The sequence below is a fragment of the Ascidia mentula genome, chromosome 8 (genome assembly GCF_947561715.1).
Source record: "Ascidia mentula chromosome 8, kaAscMent1.1, whole genome shotgun sequence".
Taxonomy (NCBI): Eukaryota; Metazoa; Chordata; class Ascidiacea; order Phlebobranchia; family Ascidiidae; genus Ascidia; species Ascidia mentula.
This window is the reverse complement of record NC_138573.1, coordinates 10,406,028-10,418,747: the sequence shown is the minus strand read 5'-3', so window position 1 is coordinate 10,418,747 and position 12,720 is coordinate 10,406,028. Positions and strand designations below refer to the sequence as shown.

The 12,720-nt window shown below is 36.1% G+C and overlaps 1 long non-coding RNA gene across 1 annotated transcript; it reads left to right on the top strand.

Moving 5' to 3' along the window:
• The first annotated feature begins 4,001 nt into the window (after window positions 1-4,001).
• Window positions 4,002-4,874, top strand: LOC145912271 (uncharacterized). Its single transcript, XR_014403282.1, has 3 exons — window positions 4,002-4,158; window positions 4,269-4,441; window positions 4,627-4,874. It is a non-coding gene; the product is annotated as an uncharacterized LOC145912271 (long non-coding RNA).
• Window positions 4,875-12,720: the final 7,846 nt, after the last annotated feature.

Here is a 12,720-nt window from a genome sequence, read left to right as displayed (position 1 = left end):
TCCATTTTGCATAATATGACTTTTCGGTAAAAAATAATTTTTTTCAGTACAAGCTTTATTATACAGTGGATAACGCTGATACTCCAGTATTGCTTTTGCGGTTGCACAACGTATGTAACTATGAGATTTCAGCACTTGTCCATTTTGCAGTATATGACTTTTCGATGAAAAATATTTTTTTGCAGTACAAGCTTTATTATACAGTGGATAACGCTGATACTCCAGTATTGCTTTTGCGGTTGCACAACGTATGTAACTATGCGATTTCAGCACTTGTCCATTTTGCAGTATATGACTTTTCGATGAAAAATATTTTTTTGCAGTACAAGCTTTATTATACAGTGGATAACGCTGATACTCCAGTATTGCTTTTGCGGTTGCACAACGTATGTAACTATGCGATTTCAGCACTTGTCCATTTTGCAGTATATGACTTTTCGATGAAAAATATTTTTTTGCAGTACAAGCTTTATTATACAGTGGATAACGCTGATACTCCAGTATTGCTTTTGCGGTTGCACAACGTATGTAACTATGCGATTTCAGCACTTGTCCATTTTGCAGTATATGACTTTTCGATGAAAAATAATTTTTTTCAGTACAAGCTTTATTATACTGTGGAAAACGCTGGTACTCCAGTATTGCTTTTGCGGTTGCACAACGTATGTAACTGTGCGATTTCAGCACTTGTCCATTTTGCAGTATATGACTTATCGATAAAAAATAATTTTTTTCAGTACAAGCTTTATTATACAGTGCATAACGCTGATACTCCAGTATTGCTTTTGCGGTTGCACAACGTATGTAACTATGCGATTTCAGCATTTGTCCATTTTGCAGTATATGACTTTTCGATGAAAAATATTTTTTTGCAGTACAAGCTTTATTATGCAGTGGAAAACGCTCATACTCCAGTATTGCTTTTGCGGTTGCACAATGTATGTAACTATGAGATTTCAGCACTTCTCCATTTTGCAGTATATGACTTTTCGATAAAAAATATTTTTTTCAGTACAAGCTTTATTATACAGTGGAAAACGCTGGTACTCCAGTATTGCTTTTGCGGTTGCACAACGTATGTAACTGTGCGATTTCAGCACTTGTCCATTTTGCAGTATATGACTTTTCGATAAAAAATAATTTTTTTCAGTACAAGCTTTATTATACTGTGGAAAACGCTGGTACTCCAGTATTGCTTTTGCGGTTGCACAACGTATGTAACTGTGCGATTTCAGCACTTGTCCATTTTGCATAATATGACTTTTCGGTAAAAAATAATTTTTTTCAGTACAAGCTTTATGATACAGTGGATAACGCTGATACTCCAGTATTGCTTTTGCGGTTGCACAACGTATGTAACTATGAGATTTCAGCACTTGTCCATTTTGCAGTATATGACTTTTCGATGAAAAATATTTTTTTGCAGTACAAGCTTTATTATACAGTGGATAACGCTGATACTCCAGTATTGCTTTTGCGGTTGCACAACGTATGTAACTATGCGATTTCAGCACTTGTCCATTTTGCAGTATATGACTTTTCGATGAAAAATATTTTTTTGCAGTACAAGCTTTATTATACAGTGGATAACGCTGATACTCCAGTATTGCTTTTGCGGTTGCACAACGTATGTAACTATGCGATTTCAGCACTTGTCCATTTTGCAGTATATGACTTTTCGATGAAAAATATTTTTTTGCAGTACAAGCTTTATTATACAGTGGATAACGCTGATACTCCAGTATTGCTTTTGCGGTTGCACAACGTATGTAACTATGCGATTTCAGCACTTGTCCATTTTGCAGTATATGACTTTTCGATGAAAAATAATTTTTTTCAGTACAAGCTTTATTATACTGTGGAAAACGCTGGTACTCCAGTATTGCTTTTGCGGTTGCACAACGTATCCCAGTCAAAAATTATCTACCCCTTTAGTATGGGCCTAGCTTGGTTTAAGCTCGGTTTAGTGCGTTTAAGCTTGGCACGGCCAATCAGCACTTATTCGGACGTCAGCCAAACTTATACGTTCGGTTTACGAATGGTGCGCCGTGCTTAAGTTTGCATAATTTCCCCCTGCGCAAAATAATTTTGAAGTGTAATACGGTGCTTGAAGGTGAGTTTCGTCGGCGGGAATTTTTCTGCGTATATCTGTGTCACACATATCATATTGTTTTGTCATAAGGTGGGCATAGAAGCATGAAGTTGATTTTATTGTATTTTGAGGTAGTTTGGTTGTACCTCTCTTGGTGAGTTCTGCCGTGGGGTTGTGACACGTGCAGTTTTGGAGGGCAAATTATTGTCAGTGATTTTTACCATAATATTTGTTGATTTTGTGAGCTAACTAAAATGTTTTTTTAAATATTACAAAGCGAAGCTAGGGCGCTGCTTCGTCATGGTTGGATGAACAACAAGCAGGCAGGGCAGGCTAGGAGGCTTGGCTAACTGCGTAATTAATGAGTTGTTTGTTGTAGTAATGACTTGACGGCGGGAAACCTTGTCTAAATTTACAGGTGGTTTACGACAGCAGTTGTTTTATGTCAGGTATTTCTGTTTGATATACTTGCGACTCAAATTTAGATCAAGGGTGAATACGCATCTTGCATGTTTGGGTGTAATGCGTCGATTGTTAATCTGGTGGAGGGGTAGACCACGCCAATTGCAAGTTAAGCTTTCTTCAACTGTCGTCATGTTAACGTCACCACAACCTTACAAAATATAAGGAATTTATACCGCTTGAGTTCAACAGAAAATCGAGGCCTTTGTCTGATTTGCTTTACTGGAAAGCAACAGAATTTAGACTATTTATGCTGTATGTGGGAGTGGTGCTGTTAAAAGATAAAAATGTGCTGTGCCATAAACGTATTGTCATTTTCTGCATTTTTCTTTAGCTATGAGATGTTTGTTGTCGCCAAACATTAACACACACATGAGTTTTTGTTATGTGTCCAAATGTTAAAAGACTTTGTTAGCAAATCTTCACATATTTATGGTAAAGCATTTGTCAGTTACAATGTTCATTGTTTGATCCACTTGTGTAATGATTATGAAAAACATGGTTCATTGGAAAGCATTGGCTGTTTTCAATTTGAAAATTATTTGGGTTGTTTGAAAAAAAGTTTTGAATTTGGCTACAAACCTATGCAACAAATTGCAAGATTTGCATTTTATGAAAACCAAACTTCCCATTATATGTTTCTTAATTCCACATAATATCCAGTCGAAAAAACTGTCAAAGCAATATTGCCTTTTGGCGTCTTCTTGAAAACCTTGTCAACTTAAAACATGTCGGAATTTACAAAGTGTGTGGTTTGAATGATGATTATTTTCTGCTGAAAGTTAATGATCAAATTAAAAATGTGTTCTGTTGCCATATAAAGGACATTTCTTTGTCAATAATTTGCTTGATGCCACATGATATATCTGCATGTATATTTGTTTCTTCCACAGTACATTAGAATGAAAAATTTTGTTTGTATAAAATCCCCAAAAGCTGGATGGTCGGCACCGATGCATGTAAGTGGACACCCATCAATTTGGATGTACAAAGCTTCTTGAAAAATGAAATTTCTGCGGATGCAGCTTGGCAGACGTGTCCATCCACCATTCTTTGTGAAGGGAGTAAGTTGTGTATTTGTGCCAAATAATTGTGCATTTTTGTTTCATGCACTTTGTTCTTTTCAGGCACACATGCCCGTTGTTTGAAAAGAAAATGTAGATCTGCTGATCTGGAAAGGGACAATCTAATGAGCGAATCCACTGAAAGCAGTTCTTCTTCCACGATACCTCTCTTGCAAAAGAAGGTGTCCATAAACCTTGTGCTGATTTTGATGCTTAAAACCGGCACATATTTTTCATCTAGTTTTTTAATTGACTGGGGACCTTTGCTTGTGTATTTGCTTATTTTAGTTTACTTTCAACAGGTTCTTGCCACCCAAGCAGCAAAAACAATGTCACAACGACAGGAGCATGAACTGTCTGAAAAGATTGGCATCCTTATCGACAAAACAATAAAGGTGAAGGAAGAAATGCGGAGGATTGGTGACCGAATTCAGAGAATGGAAACTCTGACAGAAAAAAAACACATGTGTGGCAGAAAAGTTTTTGCCGCAATCAGTTGTCAACGAAGAACATCTGATGGCTCTACTTACTAAACCTAATGTGAGCTTTCTTTTTACCTAATGCACTGAGGCTTTTGTCTGCATGCTTTACACGGTAAATGACATCTGCTATACATTTCAATCATTTTGTATGTTGATACTTTTCAAAAGGACAAAGTAAAACGTGCCCAAGTGATGGACATGGACCAACTTCGTGGCACCTTCCGGAATTCTGTAAAGCTGTTTATGACAAAACACCTGGCTCAACAATTTTGTTTTGGCGGTTGGACGCAGGAGAACAAAAATCCCATTCAAATCACATCCTCTGTTGGCATTTAAGTTGGGTGAGTCAAATTGCTTTAGAAATCCCACAAGACACGCCACACTGCGGGCCTCATTGTAAAGCCTTCCGATTGTGAAGTTGTCACAACTTTCACATATTTAATTCCCACATGTCAAATATTTAATTTCTGTACACGATAGAATGTTACCAAAATTTTAACTAAATCTTATGTTTTATGTTCTGCAGACGCATGGAAAGATGCAAGACGCCGGCAGTTAAATACCAAGAAATCGCCACAGCGGTGAAACGAGTTTTACCTGGAGATGTTGACGGAGTGGCGGCAGAATATCAAGTAACGGCAATCAATCCTCAATTAAGCCCACCACGTCTCAGAGTACATAGTTTCGTCGAACACTGCACTTCGTGTTACTCCGTACTTCCACTGCGCTTGCCACTGTATTTCTATTTATGTGTTGTTAATTTCAATAAAACATTATGCAATTAAAGTCGTGGTGCGTGCGAGACGGTGAAGTAGCGAGTTTGATGAGGTCATATTTTGAAAGTGACCAGGCAATATCATTATGTTCGGTAAACGCACGGCGAACGCTCGCTCGGCCAAGCTTGGATTTGTTCAATTGTAGAACATACGCCGAACATATATCCAACATTTAAGTACGGTGAACATGCGTCGCCCAAGCTTGATGCCAAGCGTATCTTGACATAAAGTGACAAGGGCCGTGCCAAAATTTTTGACTGGGATGTAACTGTGCGATTTCAGCACTTGTCCATTTTGCAGTATATGACTTTTCGATGAAAAATATTTTTTTGCAGTACAAGCTTCATTATACAGTGGAAAACGCTGGTACTCCAGTATTGCATTTGCGGTTGCACAACGTATGTAACTGTGCGATTTCAGCACTTGTCCATTTTGCATAATATGACTTTTCGATAAAAAATAATTTTTTTCAGTACAAGCTTTATTATACAGTGCATAACGCTGATACTCCAGTATTGCTTTTGCGGTTGCACAACGTATGTAACTGTGCGATTTCAGCACTTGTCCATTTTGCAGTATATGACTTTTCGATAAAAAATAATTTTTTTCAGTACAAGCTTTATTATACTGTGGAAAACGCTGGTACTCCAGTATTGCTTTTGCGGTTGCACAACGTATGTAACTATGAGATTTCAGCACTTGTCCATTTTGCAGTATATGATTTTTCGATGAAAAATATTTTTTTGCAGTACAAGCTTTATTATACAGTGGAAAACGCTGATACTCCAGTATTGCTTTTGCGGTTGCACAATGTATGTAACTATGAGATTTCAGCACTTCTCCATTTTGCAGTATATGACTTTTCGATAAAAAATATTTTTTTGCAGTACAAGCTTTATTATACAGTGGATAACGCTGATACTCCAGTATTGCTTTTGCGGTTGCACAACGTATGTAACTATGAGATTTCAGCACTTGTCCATTTTGCAGTATATGACTTTTCGATGAAAAATATTTTTTTGCAGTACAAGCTTCATTATACAGTGGAAAACGCTGATACTCCAGTATTGCTTTTGCGGTTGCACAACGTATGTAACTATGCGATTTCAGCACTTGTCCATTTTGCAGTATATGACTTTTCGATGAAAAATATTTTTTTTCAGTACAAGCTTTATTATACAGTGGAAAACGCTGATACTCCAGTATTGCTTTTGCGGTTGCACAACGTATGTAACTATGCGATTTCAGCACTTGTCCATTTTGCAGTATATGACTTTTCGATGAAAAATATTTTTTTGCAGTACAAGCTTTATTATACAGTGGATAACGCTGATACTCCAGTATTGCTTTTGCGGTTGCACAACGTATGTAACTATGCGATTTCAGCACTTGTCCATTTTGCAGTATATGACTTTTCGATGAAAAATATTTTTTTGCAGTACAAGCTTTATTATACAGTGGATAACGCTGATACTCCAGTATTGCTTTTGCGGTTGCACAACGTATGTAACTGTGCGATTTCAGCACTTGTCCATTTTGCAGTATATGACTTTTCGATAAAAAATAATTTTTTTCAGTACAAGCTTTATTATACTGTGGAAAACGCTGGTACTCCAGTATTGCTTTTGCGGTTGCACAACGTATGTAACTGTGCGATTTCAGCACTTGTCCATTTTGCAGTATATGACTTTTCGATAAAAAATATTTTTTTTCAGTACAAGCTTTATTATACAGTGGAAAACGCTGGTACTCCAGTATTGCTTTTGCGGTTGCACAACGTATGTAACTGTGCGATTTCAGCACTTGTCCATTTTGCATAATATGACTTTTCGATCAAAAATAATTTTTTTCAGTACAAGCTTTATTATACAGTGCATAACGCTGATACTCCAGTATTGCTTTTGCGGTTGCACAACGTATGTAACTATGCGATTTCAGCATTTGTCCATTTTGCAGTATATGACTTTTCGATGAAAAATATTTTTTTGCAGTACAAGCTTTATTATGCAGTGGAAAACGCTGATACTCCAGTATTGCTTTTGCGGTTGCACAACGTATGTAACTGTGCGATTTCAGCACTTGTCCATTTTGCAGTATATGACTTTTCGATAAAAAATAATTTTTTTCAGTACAAGCTTTATTATACAGTGGATAACGCTGATACTCCAGTATTGCTTTTGCGGTTGCACAACGTATGTAACTATGCGATTTCAGCACTTGTCCATTTTGCAGTATATGACTTTTCGATAAAAAATAATTTTTTTCAGTACAAGCTTTATTATACAGTGGAAAACGCTGATACTCCAGTATTGCTTTTGCGGTTGCACAACGTATGTAACTATGCGATTTCAGCACTTGTCCATTTTGCAGTATATGACTTTTCGATAAAAAATAATTTTTTTCAGTACAAGCTTTATTATACAGTGGATAACGCTGATACTCCAGTATTGCTTTTGCGGTTGCACAACGTATGTAACTATGCAATTTCAGCACTTGTCCATTTTGCAGTATATGACTTTTCGATGAAAAATATTTTTTTGCAGTACAAGCTTTGTTATACAGTGGATAACGCTGATACTCCAGTATTGCTTTTACGGTTGCACAACGTATGTAACTATGAGATTTCAGCACTTGTCCATTTTGCAGTATATGACTTTTCGATGAAAAATATTTTTTTGCAGTACAAGCTTTATTATACAGTGGATAACGCTGATACTCCAGTATTGCTTTTGCGGTTGCACAACGTATGTAACTATGAGATTTCAGCACTTGTCCATTTTGCAGTATATGACTTTTCGATGAAAAATATTTTTTTGCAGTACAAGCTTCATTATACAGTGGATAACGCTGATACTCCAGTATTGCTTTTGCGGTTGCACAACGTATGTAACTATGCGATTTCAGCACTTGTCCATTTTGCAGTATATGACTTTTCGATGAAAAATATTTTTTTGCAGTACAAGCTTTATTATACAGTGGAAAACGCTGATACTCCAGTATTGCTTTTGCGGTTGCACAACGTATGTAACTATGCGATTTCAGCACTTGTCCATTTTGCAGTATATGACTTTTCGATGAAAAATATTTTTTTGCAGTACAAGCTTCATTATACAGTGGAAAACGCTGATACTCCAGTATTGCTTTTGCGGTTGCACAACGTATGTAACTATGAGATTTCAGCACTTCTCCATTTTGCAGTATATGACTTTTCGATAAAAAATAATTTTTTTCAGTACAAGCTTTATTATACAGTGGAAAACGCTGGTACTCCAGTATTGCTTTTGCGGTTGCACAACGTATGTAACTATGCGATTTCAGCACTTGTCCATTTTGCAGTATATGACTTTTCGATGAAAAATATTTTTTTGCAGTACAAGCTTTATTATACAGTGGATAACGCTGATACTCCAGTATTGCTTTTGCGGTTGCACAACGTATGTAACTATGAGATTTCAGCACTTGTCCATTTTGCAGTATATGACTTTTCGATGAAAAATATTTTTTTGCAGTACAAGCTTCATTATACAGTGGATAACGCTGATACTCCAGTATTGCTTTTGCGGTTGCACAACGTATGTAACTATGAGATTTCAGCACTTGTCCATTTTGCAGTATATGATTTTTCGATGAAAAATATTTTTTTGCAGTACAAGCTTTATTATACAGTGGAAAACGCTGATACTCCAGTATTGCTTTTGCGGTTGCACAATGTATGTAACTATGAGATTTCAGCACTTCTCCATTTTGCAGTATATGACTTTTCGATAAAAAATATTTTTTTTCAGTACAAGCTTTATTATACAGTGGAAAACGCTGGTACTCCAGTATTGCTTTTGCGGTTGCACAACGTATGTAACTGTGCGATTTCAGCACTTGTCCATTTTGCAGTATATGACTTTTCGATAAAAAATAATTTTTTTCAGTACAAGCTTTATTATACAGTGGATAACGCTGATACTCCAGTATTGCTTTTGCGGTTGCACAACGTATGTAACTATGCGATTTCAGCACTTGTCCATTTTGCGGTATATGACTTTTCGATGAAAAATATGTTTTTGCAGTACAAGCTTTATTATACAGTGGATAACGCTGATACTCCAGTATTGCTTTTGCGGTTGCACAACGTATGTAATTATGCGATTTCAGCACTTGTCCATTTTGCAGTATATGACTTTTCGATGAAAAATATTTTTTTGCAGTACAAGCTTTATTATACAGTGGATAACGCTGATACTCCAGTATTGCTTTTGCGGTTGCACAACGTATGTAACTATGAGATTTCAGCACTTGTCCATTTTGCAGTATATGACTTTTCGATGAAAAATATTTTTTTGCAGTACAAGCTTCATTATACAGTGGAAAACGCTGATACTCCAGTATTGCTTTTGCGGTTGCACAACGTATGTAACTATGCGATTTCAGCACTTGTCCATTTTGCAGTATATGACTTTTCGATGAAAAATATTTTTTTTCAGTACAAGCTTTATTATACAGTGGAAAACGCTGATACTCCAGTATTGCTTTTGCGGTTGCACAACGTATGTAACTATGCGATTTCAGCACTTGTCCATTTTGCAGTATATGACTTTTCGATGAAAAATATTTTTTTGCAGTACAAGCTTTATTATACAGTGGATAACGCTGATACTCCAGTATTGCTTTTGCGGTTGCACAACGTATGTAACTATGCGATTTCAGCACTTGTCCATTTTGCAGTATATGACTTTTCGATGAAAAATATTTTTTTGCAGTACAAGCTTTATTATACAGTGGATAACGCTGATACTCCAGTATTGCTTTTGCGGTTGCACAACGTATGTAACTGTGCGATTTCAGCACTTGTCCATTTTGCAGTATATGACTTTTCGATAAAAAATAATTTTTTTCAGTACAAGCTTTATTATACTGTGGAAAACGCTGGTACTCCAGTATTGCTTTTGCGGTTGCACAACGTATGTAACTGTGCGATTTCAGCACTTGTCCATTTTGCAGTATATGACTTTTCGATAAAAAATATTTTTTTTCAGTACAAGCTTTATTATACAGTGGAAAACGCTGGTACTCCAGTATTGCTTTTGCGGTTGCACAACGTATGTAACTGTGCGATTTCAGCACTTGTCCATTTTGCATAATATGACTTTTCGATCAAAAATAATTTTTTTCAGTACAAGCTTTATTATACAGTGCATAACGCTGATACTCCAGTATTGCTTTTGCGGTTGCACAACGTATGTAACTATGCGATTTCAGCATTTGTCCATTTTGCAGTATATGACTTTTCGATGAAAAATATTTTTTTGCAGTACAAGCTTTATTATGCAGTGGAAAACGCTGATACTCCAGTATTGCTTTTGCGGTTGCACAACGTATGTAACTGTGCGATTTCAGCACTTGTCCATTTTGCAGTATATGACTTTTCGATAAAAAATAATTTTTTTCAGTACAAGCTTTATTATACAGTGGATAACGCTGATACTCCAGTATTGCTTTTGCGGTTGCACAACGTATGTAACTATGCGATTTCAGCACTTGTCCATTTTGCAGTATATGACTTTTCGATAAAAAATAATTTTTTTCAGTACAAGCTTTATTATACAGTGGAAAACGCTGATACTCCAGTATTGCTTTTGCGGTTGCACAACGTATGTAACTATGCGATTTCAGCACTTGTCCATTTTGCAGTATATGACTTTTCGATAAAAAATAATTTTTTTCAGTACAAGCTTTATTATACAGTGGATAACGCTGATACTCCAGTATTGCTTTTGCGGTTGCACAACGTATGTAACTATGCAATTTCAGCACTTGTCCATTTTGCAGTATATGACTTTTCGATGAAAAATATTTTTTTGCAGTACAAGCTTTGTTATACAGTGGATAACGCTGATACTCCAGTATTGCTTTTACGGTTGCACAACGTATGTAACTATGAGATTTCAGCACTTGTCCATTTTGCAGTATATGACTTTTCGATGAAAAATATTTTTTTGCAGTACAAGCTTTATTATACAGTGGATAACGCTGATACTCCAGTATTGCTTTTGCGGTTGCACAACGTATGTAACTATGAGATTTCAGCACTTGTCCATTTTGCAGTATATGACTTTTCGATGAAAAATATTTTTTTGCAGTACAAGCTTCATTATACAGTGGATAACGCTGATACTCCAGTATTGCTTTTGCGGTTGCACAACGTATGTAACTATGCGATTTCAGCACTTGTCCATTTTGCAGTATATGACTTTTCGATGAAAAATATTTTTTTGCAGTACAAGCTTTATTATACAGTGGAAAACGCTGATACTCCAGTATTGCTTTTGCGGTTGCACAACGTATGTAACTATGCGATTTCAGCACTTGTCCATTTTGCAGTATATGACTTTTCGATGAAAAATATTTTTTTGCAGTACAAGCTTCATTATACAGTGGAAAACGCTGATACTCCAGTATTGCTTTTGCGGTTGCACAACGTATGTAACTATGAGATTTCAGCACTTCTCCATTTTGCAGTATATGACTTTTCGATAAAAAATAATTTTTTTCAGTACAAGCTTTATTATACAGTGGAAAACGCTGGTACTCCAGTATTGCTTTTGCGGTTGCACAACGTATGTAACTATGCGATTTCAGCACTTGTCCATTTTGCAGTATATGACTTTTCGATGAAAAATATTTTTTTGCAGTACAAGCTTTATTATACAGTGGATAACGCTGATACTCCAGTATTGCTTTTGCGGTTGCACAACGTATGTAACTATGAGATTTCAGCACTTGTCCATTTTGCAGTATATGACTTTTCGATGAAAAATATTTTTTTGCAGTACAAGCTTCATTATACAGTGGATAACGCTGATACTCCAGTATTGCTTTTGCGGTTGCACAACGTATGTAACTATGCGATTTCAGCACTTGTCCATTTTGCAGTATATGACTTTTCGATGAAAAATATTTTTTTGCAGTACAAGCTTTATTATACAGTGGAAAACGCTGATACTCCAGTATTGCTTTTGCGGTTGCACAACGTATGTAACTATGCGATTTCAGCACTTGTCCATTTTGCAGTATATGACTTTTCGATGAAAAATATTTTTTTGCAGTACAAGCTTCATTATACAGTGGAAAACGCTGATACTCCAGTATTGCTTTTGCGGTTGCACAACGTATGTAACTATGCGATTTCAGCATTTGTCCATTTTGCAGTATATGACTTTTCGATGAAAAATATTTTTTTGCAGTACAAGCTTTATTATGCAGTGGAAAACGCTGATACTCCAGTATTGCTTTTGCGGTTGCACAATGTATGTAACTATGAGATTTCAGCACTTCTCCATTTTGCAGTATATGACTTTTCGATAAAAAATATTTTTTTTCAGTACAAGCTTTATTATACAGTGGAAAACGCTGGTACTCCAGTTTTGCTTTTGCGGTTGCACAACGTATGTAACTGTGCGATTTCAGCACTTGTCCATTTTGCAGTATATGACTTTTCGATAAAAAATAATTTTTTTCAGTACAAGCTTTATTATACTGTGGAAAACGCTGGTACTCCAGTATTGCTTTTGCGGTTGAACAACGTATGTAACTATGCGATTTCAGCACTTGTCCATTTTGCAGTATATGACTTTTCGATGAAAAATATTTTTTTGCAGTACAAGCTTTATTATACAGTGGAAAACGCTGATACTCCAGTATTGCTTTTGCGGTTGCACAACGTATGTAACTATGCGATTTCAGCACTTGTCCATTTTGCAGTATATGACTTTTCGATAAAAAATATTTTTTTTCAGTACAAGCTTTATTATACAGTGGAAAACGCTGGTACTCCAGTATTGCTTTTGCGGTTG